This window comes from Phoenix dactylifera, unplaced genomic scaffold, assembly GCF_009389715.1.
Source record: "Phoenix dactylifera cultivar Barhee BC4 unplaced genomic scaffold, palm_55x_up_171113_PBpolish2nd_filt_p 000371F, whole genome shotgun sequence".
Taxonomy (NCBI): domain Eukaryota; kingdom Viridiplantae; phylum Streptophyta; class Magnoliopsida; order Arecales; family Arecaceae; genus Phoenix; species Phoenix dactylifera.
In genome coordinates this window covers 185,417-196,910 of record NW_024067823.1, presented here as the reverse complement: position 1 = coordinate 196,910, position 11,494 = coordinate 185,417, and the positions used below count along the sequence as shown (strand labels likewise).

The 11,494-nt window shown below is 38.0% G+C and overlaps 1 pseudogene; it reads right to left on the bottom strand.

Moving 5' to 3' along the window:
* Nucleotides 1-1,748: 1,748 nt before the first annotated feature.
* Nucleotides 1,749-4,660, bottom strand: LOC103700213 (annotated as a pseudogene).
* Nucleotides 4,661-11,494: the final 6,834 nt, after the last annotated feature.

Sequence of the window (11,494 nt, the reverse complement as noted above, 5' to 3'; positions counted from 1 at the left end):
AATTCCCAAGAGAGACTTGGGGAGTGGTCGTAGGAGCAAGGGGTAGCTCCGAACCACTATAAAACTCTGTGTTTGCATTGGATTGTCTCTTCTCTTCTTCCTCTCACATCACTCACAGCACTTAGCATTAATTAAATAACTTGCAATAGTTTTTAATTAATCATCCATAACCTTTTAATTATCCAAATTAATTTAAAACCCAATTCACCCCCCCTCTTGGGTTGTCTATCTGGGCAACAAGTGGTATCAGAGCCAAAAACTCTTCCACTCAAGAGTTAAAAGATCAAAATGACAACCCCATTTGGATCTTCTCACATTGAGGGTCAGTCCACCCAAAGACCCCCTTTCTTCAATGGATCCGACTACTCATACTGGAAGGCTAGGATGAGAATATTCATCCAAGCCCAAGACTATGAGATGTGGACCATTGTAGTGAATGGCCCATACATCCCATCCACATATGTAGAGGGTGTTAAGGTACCCAAATTAGAAAAGGATTGGGATGAACATGACATGAGGAAGGCACAATTAAACTCTAAAGCTATGAATGTGTTTTATTGTGCCTTAGACCGTAATGAATTCAATAGGGTTTCAACTTGTAATTCTGCAAAAGAAATTTGGGACAGACTTGAAGTGACCCATGAGGGCACGAATCAAGTCAAGGAGTCCAAAATAAACATCTTGGTTCATAAATATGAACTATTTAAAATGGATTCAAATGAAATAATCACATGCATGTTCACTAGGTTTACTGATATTGTCAATGGCCTAAAAAGCCTTGGCAAGAACTATACTAACAGTGAGCTTGTCAGGAAAATCCTTCGGTGTCTACCAAGGTCGTGGGAAGCTAAAGTGACGGCAATCCAAGAAGCCAAGGACTTGAACAAGCACTACAGCAAAAAAGGTTTTTGCCGGCGCTTTTTTTTGTCTCCCCCGACGCTTATAAGCGTCGGCGAATTCCCAACCCACGCGACCCAAAGCGTGGGTCAGACGTCGGGCAGGTGGGCGTGGGTCCGGTTTTTGCCGACGCTAAGAGAAAGCGTCGGCAAAAACAGGGATTTGCCGACGCTAATGAAAGCGTCGGCAAAAACGGCTTTACCGACGCTTTAAAGCGTCGCTAAAGCCCAATCCAGTTTGCGTTTTCGCCGACGCTTTAAAGCGTCGGGAAAAACAGGAGTCCCGACGCTTTAAAGCGTCGATAAAGCCCAATCCAGTGTGCGTTTTCGCCGACGCTTTAAAGCGTCGGGAAAAACATGAGTCCCGACGCTTTAAAGCGTCGGCAAAGGCTTAAAAATCTTTTAATGCGCCAGTGCCGGGATAAAAATCTTTTAATGCACTGTCTGAGAGCTTGCAGAAACTCAGAGAACTGTTGCTGTTCTTCTAAATCTTTTAAGGACTCGTAAATTGCCAAACCCTCATAACCTGTTTAAAACGATATTGAATTAATACACAGGATCCGAAAATATTAATCCTTCACCTTTCTGAACAGTTAGATTCACCTGGTAGACCTGCTTCTAATTCAGTGTTTGCAGATGCAATAGGTTCAGAGTTTCAGAAAGTCGAATCAAACTCATATAAAGGTATGGGAGCTTGGTGCCAAAGTTCTGAAATGGCCACCAATATTTTTCAAGGAAACAGTTTCCTGCCTCTGCCTACGGCACATATTGATCAGTTTGTCTGGTAACTATTACAATGATTCAGAAGGTGCATTCGTTTTAAAAGAAATGGTAGTAATCAAGGGATGCACATAACTAAAACTTCCACCAACTTCGGGCACTGAAAATGCCAGAATGAAATCCATGTTGGACCGAAACAAAGATCAAGTTACTAATATGACCTTTTACACCAGCTGCAAAAGTCTTCAAATAAAATAAAAGAGTTACATGAAGCCTGATCATTTAAACTATCTAAGCCACTAGTCCCTAAATTGAGACTTCTTTTTTGCCAAATACATAGCTAACAAAACCTCGGCTATCTCAAGTCAGACTAGGGAATACAAAACTACCAGATAAGTTAAAAATCTTTACAGAAACCTTTCGACCTTGGCTCTGTTGATGAATGCAAAAGGTCCATCGAGCTCTAGAGTCCCTGAAATCAGCATTCCAAAGATAACCCTGAAATCATTAAGCATTCTATCAGAAACATGTACCATATAAATTGTGAGAGATGCAAATTATGGAGTACTTTAACAGATAAGAAAAATTGTGATTCAAAGCTCAGACTAGTGAATGAATTTCTCAAGCATAAAACTGTCAGATCTAAGACCAATGCCACCAACCAACACCATTCAATTGAAACAGGAGTCAGTACACATAGCAAGCTGTAATTGTTACAACGTAGGATCGAAGAGGCATTTGAGCTCTTAATAAAGCAGGATGAAGAAAGAGCGAAGTTAGAGTATGTACCCTGTGCTAAGAATATCAGGATGCACGTTGTACTCCTTGGCAAAAAACAAATGGAACAATTCCTTGAGGAAGAGCTGCCTGCAGTTAAAAGTGAATAATTTATTACAGCAACTACCATCTCTCATTGGCTCATTAGTACCAACTATAGCCAACCAAATGGCGGCAAGCACGCGAAGGAAATTTTGTGTGGTTAAATTTCTTAGTCGATGTCTTCCTCTTAGCTTAGCAATGAAATGTTAAGTTTAGTTCCATGCTAGTTTCCAGTCATTCACATCAAAGAATAGAAAGACAAAGGACACAACTGAGTTAGACTAATCCTCTAGCATAAATTTGATGTTTCCAAACTCATTACTTATCTCTTCAAACATGACATGTCTGCGTTAAATTTGTTTACCTGCACGATGCCGATATGTAAGAGAACGCCTCTAAGTCCAACAGCAATTGAGGCCGCAGCCATGACAGCAGGTCCTGTAACAAATCTGACAGCCATTGCAAATGCAGCAACTGAATTGCCACAGGCAATAATCCTTGGTTGCAATGCCATAAATAAACCTGCGGTAATAAAACCGATTTCCTTAACACATGTTTCAGACTGAAGAGATGGTAGCCATAAAAATTTCGGTTGGAAAGTGCACGGACAACTTCCATCATTAAGGATCACAATTAGGGATAAAAATGAAATTAAACATGCTACAAGTTAGAAACTTGATATACCAAGACTGAACATGGCCATTCCAAGCCCTGCATCGGATAGAATGGAGATTGAGTGAGCGATAATTGCCGGCATTTCAATATTCCACCTGCAAAAAGTAACGACAAGATGCTAGGATTCATGCATGAGCGAATTCGAGAAATAAGAGAAAAGCTTGTTTTGGGGTGACCATAACCTGAAAGAAACTAGAGACCAGATGACACCAATCAGGCTGGAGTAGGTGTTTGGATTTCTAATCAGCTTTCGCCAGACCATGATCAAAATAAGCCTGGTCATCACACTGGCAGGAGGCATTGAAGTCGGCTTGATTTCCCCATCAGCCCCAGATTTTGGGTGGAGTTCAGCTGTGGAATTGGAACCGAGCTTCGAGAGACTAGGCCCATCCTTCTGCAGAGAGTCCATTCCCTGAGTACCAGCTCTGTTCTGGAAGCCGAAGTCATCGCGACCGTATACATCATAGGCATCTAACATTCCCTGAGTCGGCTTTTCCCACATTTCCTGTAGTGAGACGATGAAAAATAAGATGAACAACAAGATAACAGAAACATGCTATGTTACATGCACTGCAGGCTAATGCCATGGAGACTTACCAAAAAATCGAAAATAAAAGTAAATCCAACTCAAGAAATTTTCAGTTACCTTGCAGTATAAACAAAAATCTGGCTTTCAAACAATGTTGAGATGAACAGAAATCAAGAGAGAGTTACATCTTAAAGTAGATTCTTGTATCAGCTAAGAGTAAGAGATCAGCAAGGGAGAATACTCACATGCTCCCATCTTCCCTTCCAAGAAGCTTGATGGGAGTTCCGGATCTCGGTGGAAACAAGCATTTTGCAGGCAGCTCATCCCGACCAAGTATCCGCCCAGGCCACCACGATCCATTCCGACGGCGGACCCAAACCAGTCCTCCAGCTGACGCATCGATCCCGTTCAAACACCCATCTTGATCACTGCCCATCTCTAAATCCAAATCCACGAGAAACTGTTCATCAGAGAACGGGGAAGAGGAAGGGGAAGAGAGCGATAAGAAACCAAGAAATCTACCTTCAGATGGAGACTGGGAGGTCCCGACGGAGAGGGAGGAGCAGCGACTCATATGAGCGATCGAGGTAGAAGGGGAAGAGAGAGAAGGAAGTAGAGGGGAAAAGAAAACCTAGAGTGCTTGAAGAAATTTATCTCAAGAAAGGCAGAAAGGGAGAAATTTATCTCAAGAAGATCGTAGGTGAACTTGGCCGGCATCTCGTACACATAAACCCTAACCACCGACAGCCCCGACCACGGATCCGCCGGATCCCCATAAAGCCTCCCTGTTTCCTTCCCCCAGATCTTGTCATCGAGCGCTTTTACCGCGGCTCCGCCCGCGTCAGCCGCGACGGAGGAAGATCCGGCGGAGACAGGGCGCCGGGAGGTGAGGAACTTCTTGAGAGAGGCGACGAAGGAGTAGAAGAAGAAGATGGAGGCGAGCACGAGGAGGGAGAGGGTGGCGACGAGGAACGAGGGAGGGAAAGGGCCTGCATTATTAATATGTACGGTTCATCGCCGGAGAGGAGGAAGGAGGAGGGAAAGGGCCTGTATGTTCTACCACGACGCTAATTAGCGTCGTCTATGGCCGACGCTTTGTACTAATTAGCGTCGTCTATGGCCGACGCTTTTACAAAGCGTCGGCATATGTTGGGGCTGAACGAAAAATTGCCGACGCTTGTAAAAAACGTCGGCAAAAAAGGGTCGGTAAAATCCCATTTTCTTGTAGTGAAGCTACCACTTGAGGAGCTTCTTGGATCCCTTATGACGCACGAGCTCACCATGAAACAACACAACGAGAAAGAGTCCTCCCATAAGAAAATGGTAATAGCTTTAAAATCTACTTCATCTAACAAAGACTTATCTTGCAGTAGCAGTAGTGAAGAAGAAGATGATGAGGAAGATGGTGGTGAGGCACTTCTTGTGCGCAAGTTCAAGAAATTCATCAACCACAAGAAGTCCTATCATCGAAGGAGAGGCCCCTCAAATTCCTACCGCAAGGACAAAGGTAAGGAAAGAGAAAATGAGGGGATTGGGTGCTATGAGTGCAAAAAGCCGGGACACATCAGAGCTGAGTGTCCCTTACTAAAGAAGGGCAGTAAGTACAAGAAGAAGAAGAAAGCCCTTGTCACCACCCTATCGGACTCCGACGCATCATCTTCATCATCGGATGAAGAACAAGAAGAGAAGGCCAATTTCTGCTTCATGGCCAACGAAAACGAGGTAACTTCCGATACGCATTTTGATTTTACATTTGATGAACTTTATGATGCGTTTAATGAATTAATGATTGAATATAAGAATATAAATGTTAAAAACAGAGAACTAAAAGTAACTAACCAAACTTACATTCATAAGCATGATTCATTAATTAAGGATAAAGATAATCTTACCAAAGAAAATCTAGAACTTAAGACAAGCAACCAACTCTTAATTAAGAAGACTAACAACTTAACGAAAGATAATGAAAAACTAACTAAGAAACTTTCAGAACTTAAAAACCATAAACAAATCTTAAACAAGGATCTCACAAAAGAACTAAATGATTTAAAAGCAGAAAATCAAACATTAACTAAAGAACTTGGAAAATACAAACCTTTAGTTGAAAAGTTTACGTATAGTTCTGAAAAGTTAAATATGATACTTAATAATCAACGAGCCGTATTTAGTAAAGCGGGTTTAGGATATAAACCAAGAAATAAACAAAAACTTCTTAGTAACTTCTTTGTTAAAGCTGGAGAAACTTGTTGCCCAAGGTGACAATCCAAGAGGGGGGGGTGAATTGGTTTCTTCTAAATTTTTGGTACTTTTAAAACTTTCTTAATTAAGTGCGATGGATGCTCTCTTAGGTTATTTAAGTGAGTTAATCTAATGCAAGAAGAGAAGATAAAGTAAGAGAAAATGAAAGCACAAACACAATGCAAACACACCAATATATAGTGGTTCGGTGCTCTCCTTAGCACCTACGTCCACTCCCCAAGCGTACCCTTGGGAATTCACTATAATCTTGCGGATTACAGTTGGATTATTTTCCGGGCTCACAATCCAAAAACCTTGTTGGTTTTACGGGCTCACCAACGAACCTATACACTTGGTTTTCCGGGCTCACCAAGAACCTTGTTGGTTTTGCGGGCTCACCAACGAACCTATACAACTTTGGTTTTTCGGGTTCACCAAAAACCTTTGTTGGTTTTGCGGGCTTACCAACGAACCTTTGTTGGTTTTGCGGGCTTACCAACGAACCTTTACAAAGTGTTTAAACAAATGAAAAGAAAAGATTTAAACTCCTAGATGAGCATATAAAGCAATATGAACAACAAGAAGAGTTAGAAAGAAATTATCGCTTTGAAGTCGCTTTGCTCTTCTTGGTCAAGGAAGCTTCACTCTTCAATGGGGGAAGGAGCTCTTAATGCCTCTTTGAATCTGCTCAATCCCTTTCTTTGATTCTTGAATGAAGCTCTTGATGAAGCTTGTCTTGCTAGGGTTCTCTCTTGAATGCACTTGATGTATTTTCCCCAAAGCTTGCTTCCTCTGATGAATACTCCCTCTTAAATACTTCTCCAACCTCCAAATAGTCCTTTCTGACCGTTGGATTGAAGAAACTAGCCGTTTATAGCCGTTGGGAGTCCAAAAAGCATTTCTGCACAACTAGCCGTTATGTTCAGCCCGTGTTTGGGTCGGCTCAACCTGTCCTTGGGTCGACCCAACCTTCACTTGGGTCGACTCAACCATTTCTTGGGTCGACCCTCTCAGAAAACACAGAAACTTGAAATTCAGCCTTCTGTTGCCTTGGGTCGACCCAACCTTTCTTTGGGTCGACCCAAGGTCAGCTTCAGAAAATTCAGAGTCTTGAATTTCAGCCTTTCTTCACTTGGGTCGACTCAAGGTTTACTTGGGTCGACTCAACTTCTTCTTGGGTCGACCCTCTCAGTAAATCCAGAGAGCATTCTTCCTTTGCATTTTGAGGTTCTTTGGAGGTTGGGTCGACTCTTGCTTACCTTGGGTCGACCCAACTCACTGTTCATTTGTGCTGTTTTTGCAGGAGTGTGCCAGATGATTCCTCGATGTGCCGGGTTCGACCCAATCAACCTATGGGTCGACTCAATCCACACTTTGCTGCATTCTCAAGGTTAGTTTCATCCAAATGAACAAGACCATATATATATTTCCAATTAAGCAAATGTACTGAGAGCAATGAACTTATAAATGAAGTATCAATTTTAACTTATAGCATACTCTAGAGAATTGCTTGTTAATCATCAAAATAACACTATCATCCTCAATCTCCCCCTTTTTGATGATTACAAAATAAAGAGTATAAGCCTATTGATACTTGTCTTTAAAATCAGTTTATAAAAGGGATTGAATTTCAGAATTTCAGCTTTTCATATATATAAGTGAAATCTCCCCCTATATCATTCAAAATTTGCCAATTTGATTTTTTTGAATGGCTCCCCCTTTCATTTATAATTCATTAGCAATGAAACTTCAAAAATTTGAGATAAAATAAGAGTTTCAGCTTATGTATCGAGGTGAGAAAGGAGCGTGCCAAATTCTGAATTTATATGTGCCAAATTCTGAATTATGATAGAAATTTTTGATTTGATGATTTTCATTGTTACAAATTGCTCCCCCTTAGATATGTAAGCTTTCTTATATGATTTTCAATTTGTTTGCCCATTTATTTCTCTTTTCTTTTCATAACTTCTTTACTCACTCTTTCTCACAAAAGTAATACTCTTTCTTCTCAAATGAAATACTCTTTCTTTTCTTAGAGTGAATACTCTATCTTTTCGTCTCCCCCTTTATATACTCTTTTCTTCTCCCTTTATATACTCTTTCCTTCTCTTCTCTTTTATATACTCTTTCCTTCTCTTCTCCTTTATATACTCTTTCCTCTTCTCCCTTTATATACTCTTTCCTTCTCTTCTCTTTTATATACTCTTTCCTTTTCTTCTCCTTTATATACTCTTTCCTTCTCTTCTCCCCCTTTTTGTTATCATCAAAAACATATATATGGGAAAAGATGCAATAAAGAACAAACTTCAGACTTCATTGATCAAAATAGGAACATTTTCATATATTAATGCTCAAAATGATGAAAAGTACAATGTTCCACAATCAAGATTTAAAGATATAAGGGAAAGACAAGATTCATAAGGGAAAAAGCAAGATATATATGAGAAAAGGCAAAATACATACGAGAACTAGATTTCTAGCCTAGGCTCTAAATATAGATGCTAAGATCAGCCTAGGGAGACTCTAATTGAGAGTGGGAAATAGGGTTTTCGGAAGAGGACAAAGGGTAAACAGTGCCCTAGATAGCTCACGGGTCCCCCTTTTAACAGTGGGGTCCCGACGTTGGGTCGACTCAAGAAATTTCTTGGGTCGACTCAACGTTGGGTCGACCCTATTCTGGGTTGGGTTGACCCAAGTGCAGAATTTTTCTTTTCTCTTCCGTTTTGCTTCTAAAATGTTTTCCTTGCTTCCAATCCTTATAAACTCTTTATGGGACAATGATACATGAGTAAGGAATCTATAGATAACAAGTTTGACTCATGTTTCATGGGTTTTTAGAAATGGGAGGAATGTATCATGAGATTGCTTGCTCCCTTTTATATCTCTTCAATAAAAAGGATCACATATGCCTAATTTCCTCCTTAGCGTGCAGACTCTATCTTCACTCAAGGGTTTTGTGAATATGTGAGCTAATTGTTTTTCAGTACATATATGCTCATATGTTTCCATTTTGCACATGATCCCTAATAAAATGATATCTTATTTCTATGTGTTTGGCTTTAGGAATGAGATATTTAGAATGTAAGCCAGAAGTGATCTCTAAATGTAGATTCCAAAGATAGTTTTGAAATCAAGTGTAGATGGAATCTTTTTCAAGTTATTTCAAGGAGTATCAAGAATAATATTCAAAGAAAGGCACGGATGAAAATCCAAATAAAAGTATTGGGGCATAGATACCAAAACATGAATTTATGTAGTGTAGGATACATAAAATTCAAGGCTTTGAAAGTTCTTTTAGAGCTCTCTTAAGGACTTTCTTTTACTCCTTTAAAGATCATAACATCAAAATCAATTAAAATGAATTGGCTCATGATTGAAACGCTAAAGTGCAAGCCAATAACAGCTCATTAGTAGATTCCAAAGTAAATTTCCAATACTAAGACAAATGGAATCCTTTTCACTTAGTTTTCAAAACAAGTGATTTACCAATTAAGTACAGATGAAAATCCAACTTTCAAAAGATATTCGATGAAGCACAGAGTTTAATACCACTTTACATTTGGTATTCTTTCTCTCATCTTTAGTTGTGAATTTACATGATTAAGTTCTATATGATCTCTCCCTCTGAAATTTTCTTTCTCCCCCTCAATTAATCATTCCATTTGAGAGTTTAGAGTTTGAAGATAATTTTCAATAAAGAGATTGAGTATTTAAAGCTCCCCCTCAAAAGATGCATTTTCTTTTAAACTTTCTTTTCTTTTGTTGAATTTCAGATTTTAATGATAAACGTGAATAAAACTGAAACTTTATGATATCAAGAATGTAGAGTGATCTAGAGTTATTCAAAATTTATAGCAATCACTCTTTTTAATCTTTTAAGAACAAGTTATGCTTCCTCTTAATCTTTGAGAAAATGTACTGAAATATTAATCAGAAAATGATTCATTTGAAGCTCAAATTCTTTCAAAAGCATTTACATTTTCTTTCTTTTAAGAATCATTTGAGTGAGCTGAAATATTTCTAGACTTGAGATCATTTACTCTTTTAATAATATATATACATATATATTTTGATGAAAGTCTTTAACAATGTAGGAGAGGAAAAAAAATATATAGATGACCATTGAAGTATATGTATTTATGGAACTCAATTTCTTAATCAAGGTTTTTTCAGCAATGTATATATGAAGCACAATAAATCTTTTCAATATCAAAATAAAATCATATATTAAAAAATATTTGTTTGCAATCAAGATCATCAAAAGACACATCATTCAGACCAATATTAGTACACTTTGAAGATAAGAAATGATATGTTTCAGATGCGTATCAGGGCAAGCAATCAAGGCATCAGAATTATTCTATTTTTCTTAAGCTGTAATTTTATCTAGAAATTCATATTGAGTTATTCCCCAAAATGATGCAATCATTGAAGCATATAATGAAGGTTACAAAAATACAATGATAGAGGCATTTTTAAATTAAGTTTAAGCTTTTATACAACATCAGATTCTGAATTTCATAAAAATTTTCAAGGAGCCTTTCAGGATTATAATTTGAGATATGCATCTTCTACATTGTAGCTCATCTTAAATTATTAAGATTGAAGACACATATTTCAAGAACATTAGAGCACATCCAGAATCTTTGTAATTCATATTGAATTTTGGTACAAATTGGAGGATATTATGTACTAATGTTAGGCAAGATAAAAGATATGTCAGAATCAATCCATTTTGCCTAATTTGCAAATTCAAATAAATTTTTTTTTATTTTTCAAAATATATTCATTAAAACAAAATGATGTTGTTGTTGGTAATAACATGTTTCAATCAAAATTTATAGGCATGAAGCATTACAAGTTATATCTAGGAAAGATCTTTGCTATTTGAATATTGAAAACACATAATTCAAAATATGTAAAACATAACAAGCATGTCATGGATCAAAATCAATTCTTTTCAAATAAAATTTTCTTTATTTAAATACAATTTAGCACTGATTTTATCCTTAAGGTGTGTTTTCAAGTGATTCAAACTTCATTTGATTTTTCACAACCTTCTTATATATTTTTATTTATTTATCATTCATTCCCCAAATTTTTAATTTCTTTCTTTAACCATTCAATGAACATTTTGATTATCTTCATTTATTTTTCGGTTTTACTTTTCTATGCTCTATATTCTATTTGCTTCCTATCCGGTGGAGTTGGAAGGGGCACGAGGTACTACCACTAGCCTCCCTCTTGTGCCGTCCCTAATATGCCCTGCACCGAATAGTTGGGTCAAATAGTGCCGGGTACTACCACTAGCCTCCCCATTGGCACCATCCCTATGATGAGCAATATAGAAGGTTTAAAATGTTCACTTCAACCTTTTCCTGTAATTAATTACGGATTTTATCTCTTCCAAAGGAATGTTCATATTAGTCTCACAAATGTGCCGAATGTATTATGCTTGTTTTGCTTTTCCTTAAGATTGAAGTATTTGCCTTTACTTAGATTTTACTTCTCTTGAATAATATCCATTTTCTTTTCTTTACCTCTCTCTCTTTTTGTTATTTTCAAGTAGTTACATGAAAGAGCAGAATAAAGAATTAATCTAATATGCTGCATATAA